This window comes from Prionailurus bengalensis, chromosome D3 (assembly GCF_016509475.1).
Source record: "Prionailurus bengalensis isolate Pbe53 chromosome D3, Fcat_Pben_1.1_paternal_pri, whole genome shotgun sequence".
Lineage (NCBI taxonomy): Eukaryota > Metazoa > Chordata > Mammalia > Carnivora > Felidae > Prionailurus > Prionailurus bengalensis.
Window position 1 is genome coordinate 10,799,539 of NC_057356.1, and position 10,886 is coordinate 10,810,424.

Below are 10,886 nucleotides of genomic sequence, written 5' to 3' on the forward strand. Positions count from 1 at the left end.
CCCCCCGCCCTTGCACGTAGGACGCCGCCGCCTGGCTCCCCCGGTGCCCTGGTTCACCATCACCTGCCCGAGGCGTTTGGGGCCCCTCAGCGTCCAGCCCTCGCGCCCCTTTCTGACCTCATCTTGTACCCCCCCCCCCACCCCGCCGCCACCCCCTCCCGCTCTGTCCCGGGGAGGGTTCCCCATTCCCTGAACACCCTGCTATTTACACGCGGCCAGCACCTCTGTTCCTTCTGAGCTCCCTTCCCCGGATGCCACGCTTCCCTGTTCCACCTGACAAAAATCTTACTCATGCGCCTGGCCCACCCTCCCCCCAGCCTCCGTCGCCCCCACCCTCCCGGGTTCCTCGCCGTCAAAAAAGAGCATACCCCTGGGTCCCCACTCTGGGACACGGATGACACGGTGGCCCAGTGCATGATATCTTTGGAATCTCAGAGCGTCTGGTTTCCTTGCAACCTTTGGTAAACACGCTCTAAGAGCCTCACTTTCCTTCCCTGGCAAATGAGGTTGATAATAGTACCTACCACGAGGAGTCCTTGCAAAATGAAATCCAACACTGTGTGTAAAGGCCTGGGCCTTATGCCTGGGGGCTGAGTGAGTACTCCCTCCATGGAAGGCATCGTGGCAACCATTATTTCATGAATCCTGCAATATAGGGGCTTACACACCTGATCCCTCACCAGCTGGGAGTCTATCCGAGCAGGGTGCAGGCCAGGGGTGCCCACAGCTAGTGTCTGGGCAGGGGAATGACCGCTCCCCCTCTGTGGTCAGCTGTTCCCCGGGGCACCCGCTGCTTGGAGAAGTAGCTCCGAAATTGCTGAGTTTGGAACCAAAGTCCTCGTTCCCTAAGCGGCCCTAACTGGTACTTGGTGTCCCAGCCAGCAGAAGAAACTCAGTGTCACCATCTAGGTCAGCTGTGCAAGCGGATCACTATCTCCTGGTCTCCCAGGGCTGCGGGGGTGGGGAGGGGGGGTGGGGAGGAGGAAGGGTACGTGTTGAGAGACCCCAGGAAAGAGCCAAGGGAGGGAAAGACTCATGGGGGACAGAGAGGGGAGACAATTGGGGCCTGGGACACAGCCCGTGGTTTGCCCTTGCCCTGGTGGACAGTGTTCAGGGTTAAGGCCTATTTCCCAGTCTGGGAAAGGCCATTTTTTTAAAATCTTTATTTATTTATTATTATTATTATTTTTTTAATGTTTATTGATTTTTGAGCCAGAGAGAGACAGAGCATGAGTGGGGGAGGGTCAGAGAGAGAGGGAGACACAGAATCTGAAGCAGGCTCCAGGCTCTGAGCTGTCAGCACAGAGCCCGACGCGGGGCTTGAACTCACGGACCGCGAGATCATGACCTGAGCCGAAGTCGGACGCTCAACCGACTGAGCCACCCAGGCGCCCCCCCCAAAAAACCTTTACTTATTTTTTAAGAAAGAGAGAGAGAGAGCAAGAGTGCACACATTTGCACAAGTGGGGGAGGGGCAGAGAGAGAGAGAGAAGGAGACACAGAATCCAGAGCAGGCTCCAGGCTGTGAGCTGTCGGTGCAGAGCCCAACACGGGGCTCGAACTCACAAACCGTGAGCTCATGACCGGAGCTGAAGTTAGATGCTCAACCAAGCCACCCAGGCGCCCCTGGGAAAGGCCATTTGGATATCATGAGTCATCGTAGGAGTAGCCTCAGGAATCACCCAATCCAAGTTCAAGTTCTAACTCTGCCATTTACTGGCTACTTGACCTCGGACAAATCATTTCATGTTTTTGAGGCTGAGTTTCCCCATCTGGAAAATGGGTTGGTAACAGCACCTAACGGCACTCACGGGACTGTCGTGAGATTATATATGTAAAACCCATAACCCGCTGCGCGGTACTCATAAGAGCTGAACACACAGAGGTTGCTGTTATTATCATCATTATCACCGGCATTATTATTGCTGAGGGTGGAAGAGCCTGACCCAGCGTCTGACACCCAGCGGGTGAAAACGTCGATGTTGAATGAAGGATTTCACGCTTGCGTCGGGTGCCTATAGCCGCCCTCCTCAAACAAGCACGTTTTATTATATGTCGGAGTTTCTACGGGTCAAGAATTCGGGAAGGGCCCCCTCGGGTGGTACAGGAACAGGGCTCTTCTGTGCTTGCTCGGGTGCGGTGGCTGGGCAGGGGCGGCTGGGGGCCGCCCGGACATTCCTCTTTCTTCGTGGAGTCTCGGGCCATCTCCGTGTAGATTTCTCTGCAGGAGCCGGTCTCGGGCTTCCCTAGATAGAGCACGGCAGCCTCGGCAGCCGGACTCCACGGATGGCACAGCCAGGGGCTGGGGCAGCTCAGGGTATGCACGTCAAGGCTCCGGGGCTCGGGGCAGCGGCCACATTGCCTTTTATGGCTGGTTGTGGAAGTGATGCTGTGTCACGGATCCCCCCAGATTCAAGAAGAAACAGATTGTACCTCTCGGTGGGAGATACGTCAGGCTCCTCTCATAGGAAGACGGTGGGACACGTGAGCTCTCAATGCGGACTCTGCTGGGAAAGCACAATCCGCCACCGTGTCTGACTCCACGGAGGGAGGAGTCAAATGGTGCATATTTAGGTGGCGGCCGAGCAGCGGGAGGGGAATTGTATTTTGGGGATAGGAGGAGAAAAGACCCTCAGATCCCATTGCGTGGACAGCTGCCTGCAGCAACACGGGCAGGCTGGCCCAGGGCTCAGCGTAAACCGGATAAATAACCACAGTTTATCGAAGACTTTATTTGCACTGAGTGTTCACGTGCTTGTCACGTTCCCCCTTGCACAGAACAGGGAAACTGAGGTTCAGGAAACGAAGTGACCCGGGCCCAAGGCACTCCCTGGGAAGCGTCAGAGTTGGGATTTGCGCCTAGGTCTGGGGGACCTCGAATGAGTCCCCTTCACCACCCTGGGCCTGGCGTCCCCCATCACGCCAAAGGTCAGGCCAGCTCTGCCCAGCACTCCGCACCCCTGTTCAGGGGGCCCGGGGCATACGGCGGGAGCTCCGGAAACAGCGCAAGTACCTGGGGACCGCGCGCAGAAGCGGTGAGGCTGAAAGCGGAACATCGGAGGGGAACAAGAGAATCAGAAATTTCAGTCTCGGGCCCAGAGACCTGGAAGGTCCCGTCGGGGCGCCTGAGTCTCACCTGCAACCGATCCACGTGGCTTCCTGATCCTAGCAGCCCTGAGCAAACGGTCACATCACACCTACTTAACTTCCCCCACGGATGTGGCGCTCACTACCTCTCACAGCAGCCCAATTACCAGAGGAAGTGTTTTCACTGGCTTTGTGTGTGTGTGTGTGGGGGGGGGTCTCCATTGGAATAGTCTTTCTAGAAAGTGACTTGGCAATGGATACACGTCAATTCCAAGGGCCTCAAAAACACGTGTGCCTTTTGTGCCGCCAGAGATGCTCCAGAGGTATCTGTGGTGAAAAAGAGAAGATATGGGCAATGCACTGAGCGCAAGAGTGTTCTCAGCAGCAATCTTTACAGTTGTGCAACAATTAGAAACCCCTAACGGTCCCACAACAGCCGGCTGGCTCGACCACTTATGGGATCTCCTGGGAAATATTGCCACAAAGCCATTTAACGTTCTGTTTTTCTTTCTTCTCTTCCCTTTCCCCCTCCCCCTTCTCCTTCTTCAGAGAGATAAAATCTGCCTTTCGACCCACTAACAACTGCCTCGGGGAAGCAATTTAGATCATATGTGGTGTGCTGAGCTTGGAACTCTGAACTGAGAGAGGGGCTGAGGCCGGAGCACGCTGGCTCTGTGATGTTCTACCTGGTGCCTCCCCACCCTCGTGTTCTAGAACGCGGTCCTGTTCCTGGAGAACATCTGGTCAACCTCCACCAAGCTACTCCATATACACGTGGCTTCCTCTTCCAATGGAGGCTTGCCGTTTATTTGCTTGCTGGCCTTGTTTTTTTAAATGTTTTATTGTGGACTATATTTTATGTGCAAAATGGGGCAAAAATAGTTACTTATTTGCAGTTAAAATAATAAAATCAACACCCAAATACTCTCCATTCAGATTAAAAAACAGAACCTTATCAGTACATTCAGAGTCCCTGAAATCACCATCAACTTGATGATTGTTTAAATCATTCTCCCATCATAGGGGCGCCTGGGTGGCTCAGTGGGTTAAGCATCTGACTCTGGATTTGGGCTCAGGTCATGATTTCATGGTTCATGAGATCAAGCCCCGGATGGGGATCTACGCCCACAGCATGGAACCTGCTTGGTAGTTGCTCTCTCCCTCTCTTTCTGCCCCTCCCCACTCTCTCTCTCTCTCTCTCTCTCCCCTCAAAAATAAACTTAAAAAAATCATTCTCCCATCGTGTGTATAAAACTTTGTTTCATATATATATGAAACATAAAATGTGTGTATATATTATTTCTAATGTATTTGCTTTGATGCTCATAATATAAGAGATATTGTATACCTCTTGTAATATAAGAGATATTGTATACCTCTTGTAATATAAGAGATATTGTATACCTCTTGTAATATAAGAGATATTGTATACCTCTTGTAATATAAGAGATATTGTATACCTCTTGTAATATAAGAGATATTGTATACCTCTTGTAATATAAGAGATATTGTATACCTCTTGTAATATAAGAGATATTGTATACCTCTTGTAATATAAGAGATATTGTATACCTCTTGTAATATAAGAGATATTGTATACCTCTTGTAATATAAGAGATATTGTATACCTCTTGTAATATAAGAGATAATATATATTGTGGTAGATTATAATGTATATTATATCTACATCAAATATACATGCATACATTTATCATTACATACGTTTGCCTAAGCAGCGACTTATTTTCTTCTGCCTGTCTTTGAACTCTACGGAAATGGAGCAGTATTTTACATATTCCTCTGCAACTTTTTTCGTTTGCCTTCCCGTTCGCGGGCTTCGTGCGTGTTGTCCTGTGTGGCCACAGCTGCTGTGTGCCCAGTGCTATGTCATAGTCGTTGCATGACTGTACCAGGGTTTGGGGACCATTTTTCCGTTGATGGATGTACGTGGGTTGTCCCCGGGGTTATTGCTAATCAATGTCATCTTTTTACACGTCTCCTGGTGCGTTTGCAAAAAACTTTTCCTAGGGCATTGTGTCAGCTGGGGTTCAACCAGGAACAACCAGGAGGAGATCGGGGTTCAGAGATGCACTGCAAAGAGGGATTTACAAGACTGTGGGAGCTAGTTGGGTGAGTCCGAAATCCAGAGGGCAGCTGGAAAGTTCTAGGCATGAGCCATCACAAGTGGAATTTCTTGGGGGATGGTTGGGTCTGCTCTTAAGGCTTTTCGACAGATTGGATCAGACCCACCCAGATGATCCAGGATAGCCTCCTTTGCTTGAAGGCAACTGATTATGGACTTTAATCACATCTACAAAATTCCTTCACAGCAACAGCTAGCTCAATGCTTGATGAACAGCCAACTGGGGACTGTGGTCCAGCCAAGCGGACCTATAACCTTGACCTTCACATCATAAACCAAGAAGTGAGATTGCTTGGGCCAGAGCAAGGATCCAGGTGTGAAGGAGGCGTAAGTGCGTGTTTTTACACACAATAGCATTCCCGTTTGTTTCTTTTGTTATCGGAAGGGCGGGAAGGATAGTGACTAAAGTCTGAAAGCCAATACAATAAATTGTGAAATTCATTCTGCCCTCCTCCCCCTTTCTGTGGGCCCACCACCCCTCTACCCTGCCCCTGCCCTGCCCCAGACAACCAGGTGAGAGCAGGTGTGTGTAAATATATGCCATGCAGGGATCCCAACTTTGACTTCATTAAATTTTTATAAAAGACTCCTGAGATTGATGTTATCTTGTAACTTGCATTTTAAAAAATTGATAACATTTTATGGGTGTCCCTCATGCCAGGACATTTAAGTCTAAAATCATTAAATCATTCTTTTTCTTAAAAAAAAATTTTTTTTAATGTTTATTTATTTTGGAGAGAGAGACAGACAGAGACAGAGAGCAAGTGGGGGAGGGGCAGACAGAGAGGGAGACACAGAATCCGAAGCAGGCTCCAGGTTCCAAGCTGTCCGCACCGAGCCCAACACGGGGCTCGAACCCACGAACCATGAGATCGTGACCTGGGCCGAAGTTTGACACTTAACCGACTGAGTCGCCCAGGCGCCCCTTTCTTTCTTTCTTTTTTTTTAACTGGACTTCACGTCCAGTGCAGAGGCCAATGTGGGGCTTGAACTCACGACTCTGAGATCCAGACCTGAGCTGAGATCAAGAGTTGGATGCTTAATCAGCTGAGCCACCCACATGCCCCAAAGTTATTCTTTATAATAGTTGCTTAATATTCTGGTGGACAGAGGAAAGCACTGTAACTGTGCAAACACCCCCCTGTTGCTGGGTACTTGCTAAACTTCAGGGTTTTGCCCCCTATAAACAATGCTCCATAAACATCCTTACAGACATTTCCTTGGGTGCACGTGCTTTTATTTCTGTAGGACAGAGTCCCAAAAGCAGAGGGCAGGTCAACAGGCATGTGTGTTTTAAATGCCAAGAGAGGGGCGCCTGGGTGGCTCAGTCGGTTAAGCGTCCGACTTCGGCTCAACTCGTGATCTCACGGTCCGTGGGTTTGAGCCCCGTGTCGGGCTCTGTGCTGACGGCTCGGAGCCTGGAGCCTGCTTCGGATTCTGTGTCTCCCTCTCTCTCTGCCCCTCCCCCGCTCGTGCTCTGTCTTTCTCTCACTCTCTCAAAAATAAGTCAAACATTACAAAAATGATAAAATAATAATAAACGTTGAGAGACTCCAGCAGATACTTCCCTAGGAAACCACAGCAGTCCAGGCTCCCACCGGCAATGGCAGAGCAGGGAATAAAATCATTCCCTGCATGCTCACCAGACTGATTTTTAACAATTTTGCTAACTCTTGCCAATGGATAAAAAAAAAAAAAAAAAAAAAAATGCTTTCTCATCGCTGCTTTAATTTGTATTTTTTTTCCCCTGTTGGCAAAACTGGTGAATTTTCACAACCCTGGTGGCTACTTGCATTTTTTTTTCATGTTCTGCTAGCTCACATCCTTTGAGTATTTTTCTTTTCTTTTTCTTTTTTTTATTTTTTATTTTTTATTATTTTTTTAATTTTTCAATATATGAAATTTATTGTCAGATTGCTTTCCATACAACACCCAGTGCTCATCCCAAAAGGTGCCCTCCTCAATACCCATCACCCACCCTCCCCTCCCTCCCACCCCCCATCAACCCTCAGTTTGTTCTCAGTTTTTAAGAGTCTCTTATGCTTTGGCTCTCTCCCACTCTAACCTCTCTTTTCCCTTCCCCTCCCCCATGGGTTCCTGCTAAGTTTCTCAGGATCCACCTAGGAGTGAAACCATATGGTATCTGTCTTTCTCTGTATGGCTTATTTCACTTAGCATCACACTCTCCAGTTCCATCCACGTTGCTACAAAAGGCCATATTTCATTTTTTCTCATTGCCATGTAATATTCCATTGTGTATATAAACCACAATTTCTTTATCCATTCATCAGTTGATGGACATTTAGGCTCTTTCCATAATTTGGCTATTATTGAGAGTGCTGCTATGAACATTGGGGTACAAGTGGCCCTATGCATCAGTGCTCCTGTATCCCTTGGATAAATTCCTAGCAGTGCTATTGCTGGGTCATGGGGTAGATCTATTTTTAATTTTTGAGGAACCTCCACACTGCTTTCCAGAGCGGCTGCACCAATTTGCATTCCCACCAACAGTGCAAGAGGGTTCCCGTTTCTCCACATCCTCGCCAGCATCTATAGTCTCCTGATTTGTTCATTTTGGCCACTCTGACTGGCGTGAGGTGATATCTGAGTGTGGTGTTGATTTGTATTTCCCTGATGAGGAGCGACGTTGAGCACCTTTGAGTATTTTTCTATGGGGGTCTTGTCTTGCCATTGTTACCTCTACAAAATGACATTGTTAAACCAGTTTTGGGGAGACTCTACATTGGAAGGCTGCCCACGTTGAGGTCCCCTGTTATGTCCTGGATAAGAATTAGGTCTTGGCTCAGCCAGACTCAGGTACGCTACTCACTTGAAACTGTCCCTGGGGGAAGTCACCTCTCCTCTCGGACTCTGGTTTTTTTCTACTTTTAAAACGGGCTGAAGGGCTCTTGGATCTCTTAGGCTTGTTGAAAAGATTGAAGGGGAAAACGCACATCAGATGCTTGGGATTTGTCAGCGCTCAGCAGGTGGATGGCAGATGTTATCAGGGGTCGAGTCTCTGGGAACACAGAATTGCTCCACGGTCACATGCAGCACATCCAGAGTGACTGGTCATAGCAGAGCCGCAGCAGTGGCCATGGGGGGGGGGGTCATATGACCCATGGGGAGGATCAGAGGCCCTGCGCTGGGGCAATGCTCTCACAGCAGGGGGCCTGCCAGGCACTGCCTGGGCCATCCCTGAGCCCGAGCAGTGCCCTCTCTGCCCGGGAGCCTGTTTTCTTGGCAGAGATGGCCGCTTTGGATGGTGGAGACCTCAAAACCTGGCTGTGGTGCAGGTAGCACCTGCTAGGTGTGGGGGACAGGCCAGGATCCTGACTCATGAGGTCTTGCCCCTTTGCGCGGGGCCCGGAGCAAGCTGGGGGGGCACCACAGGAGGCCATTAGGAGGCAGAGGGAGAGGGTCCCATTACTTCAAGGCTTCTGTAGTGCCCAGCACTACACAAACCTCTGGACAGGCCTCCACGGTGTAAATGATCATTATTCCCTTTTTACTGGGGCTCAGAGAGGTGAGTTCACTTTCTCAAGATCACACAGCCGGCACATGACGGAACTGGGATTTGAACCAAGTCTGTCTGAATCCCCAACCCCATGGTGCTATTCACCCCACGCTGTCTGGCTAGTGAGAATGCCACTGCCCTTGCTTCCACGTGGTCAGTCCACAGTGGGCACCGGGACCAAATTTCTCGGTGGACCAGAATTCTCGGTGGAGCCGCTTTAATTAAGTACTTGGAAGGCACCGGGGCTGACGAGTAACAGTTACTGAGTCCCCCTGAGTTTCAGGTGCCGCGCAAGGCTCTGACTGAATCCTGGTAGGTCGCCTGATGAAAGAGGTCCCTCTCTTGCCCCCTTTTTAGAGATGACTAAACTGAGGCACAGCATGGTGACGTCACTTTAACCAAAGACACCCCCCCCCCCCAGCGAATGAGGATTGGAGTGGGGGACACGGAGCCCAGTCTGTCTCTAGCCAGTGCCCCTGGCACCTTTAGGAGGGACGCAGGAAATGCTCTCAAACGGGGAAGCGGTTGGGAATCGGTGGCGTGCGCCCTCTGCTGGCGGACACCACGGGGCAGCGCCCACAGCGCCGCGGAGCTGAATTCAAATCCCTGTTCTCACATTTCCTGGTTGGGTGACCTGGGCAAGTCACTTCACCTGCTACCGCCTCAGTTTCCCCACCTGCACAATAGGAATAGGAGTAGTGGGGACTTCTCGGGTCGCTGCGAGGCTTCTGTAACAGAAGGCGTTCACAGGTTATGACTGACCCTTGATAGTGCTGATGGATGTCAGTGGCAAGGGAGGGACTCCTTTCTTCCCAGGATGGGAAGGGAGCTGGAGTGCCCCCTCGCGCCCAGCTCACCAAGGGCGTGAAGAGCGGGAGGAGGGCACCTTGAAGCTTTAGAGATCCTTTGGGGAAATCAAGGACCATCCCGTTATCTTATGCAACCTTCTCCCCTCCTTCACTGGCCTCCTTTCTGCTCTTCCAAGGCCACACAGTCAGGACGTGTCAGAGCAGTGCGCCCCCCACCTCATGACGGTGACCACTTAGCAAAGCAACCTCTTGGCCAATCTCCCCCAAGCCCTACCTTTCTCACTGCCTTCACCCCCCGGCTCTGAAACCAGCCATGGCTCCCCATAGTTCCCAAAGTTCACCGTCCACCGTCTGCCTTCAACCTACCCTTCCAAACTGTCTCTCTGTCCTCGTTGGGCGGGCAGAAAGCTAAAGATGGGGCTGGTTGTTGGATCCCGCCAAGCTGGTTTATTCACTGCCCCAGAATCAGCCTTGTGGGGTCACCTCTGGGCCTCTGCCCAGGCTGGACCCCCACCAGGAATGTCCTTTCCCCCCTCTTTGGCTCTAACCCTAACTCTATCCAAAGTGAGAAATGGCAGTAACCAGCTGCAGGAAACCAGAATTTGATCGCTCTAACCCGCTCTACTCAAAGATGTAGATAATGACACGGATGTATGGATCGCATAGGGCTGTAGATAGACATATAGATACAGACATACAGACACAGAGTAACACGGATAGACAAATGGATATACTTACAGACTTATAAATGGGCATGCCCATAGACATGTAGGCATGCACATTTTTTTTTTCAACGTTTATTTATTTTTGGGACAGAGAGAGACAGAGCATGAACGGGGGAGGGGCAGAGAGAGAGAGGGAGACACAGAATCGGAAACAGGCTCCAGGCTCTGAGCCATCAGCCCAGAGCCCGACGCGGGGCTCGAACTCAGGGACCGCGAGATCGTGACCTGGCTGAAGTCGGACGCTTAACCGACTGCGCCACCCAGGCGCCCCATCCCCTCCATTTAACACATCTACCAGCAAAGTAGGCATGTCTATTTCCCCAGAGTCATCAAGAGCGTAAGCTGTCAAGCGTCTTCATGTTTTTCTAATCTGAAGGGTGAGAAGTAGTTTTTTTTTTAAAGTTTTTTTGAAAAGTAGTACAGCTTATCCGGCTTCTCCCAAGGATAACGTGCCACATAACCAAAGTGCAATGATCAGCGCCAGGAATTTGACATGAACACATCACTTTTCACTAAATCACAGACCTTACTCTGATCTCCCCAGTTTTTACACGCACTCAAAACTTCTGGTGTATATTTCATTGAAATTTTATCCTCAATGTAGC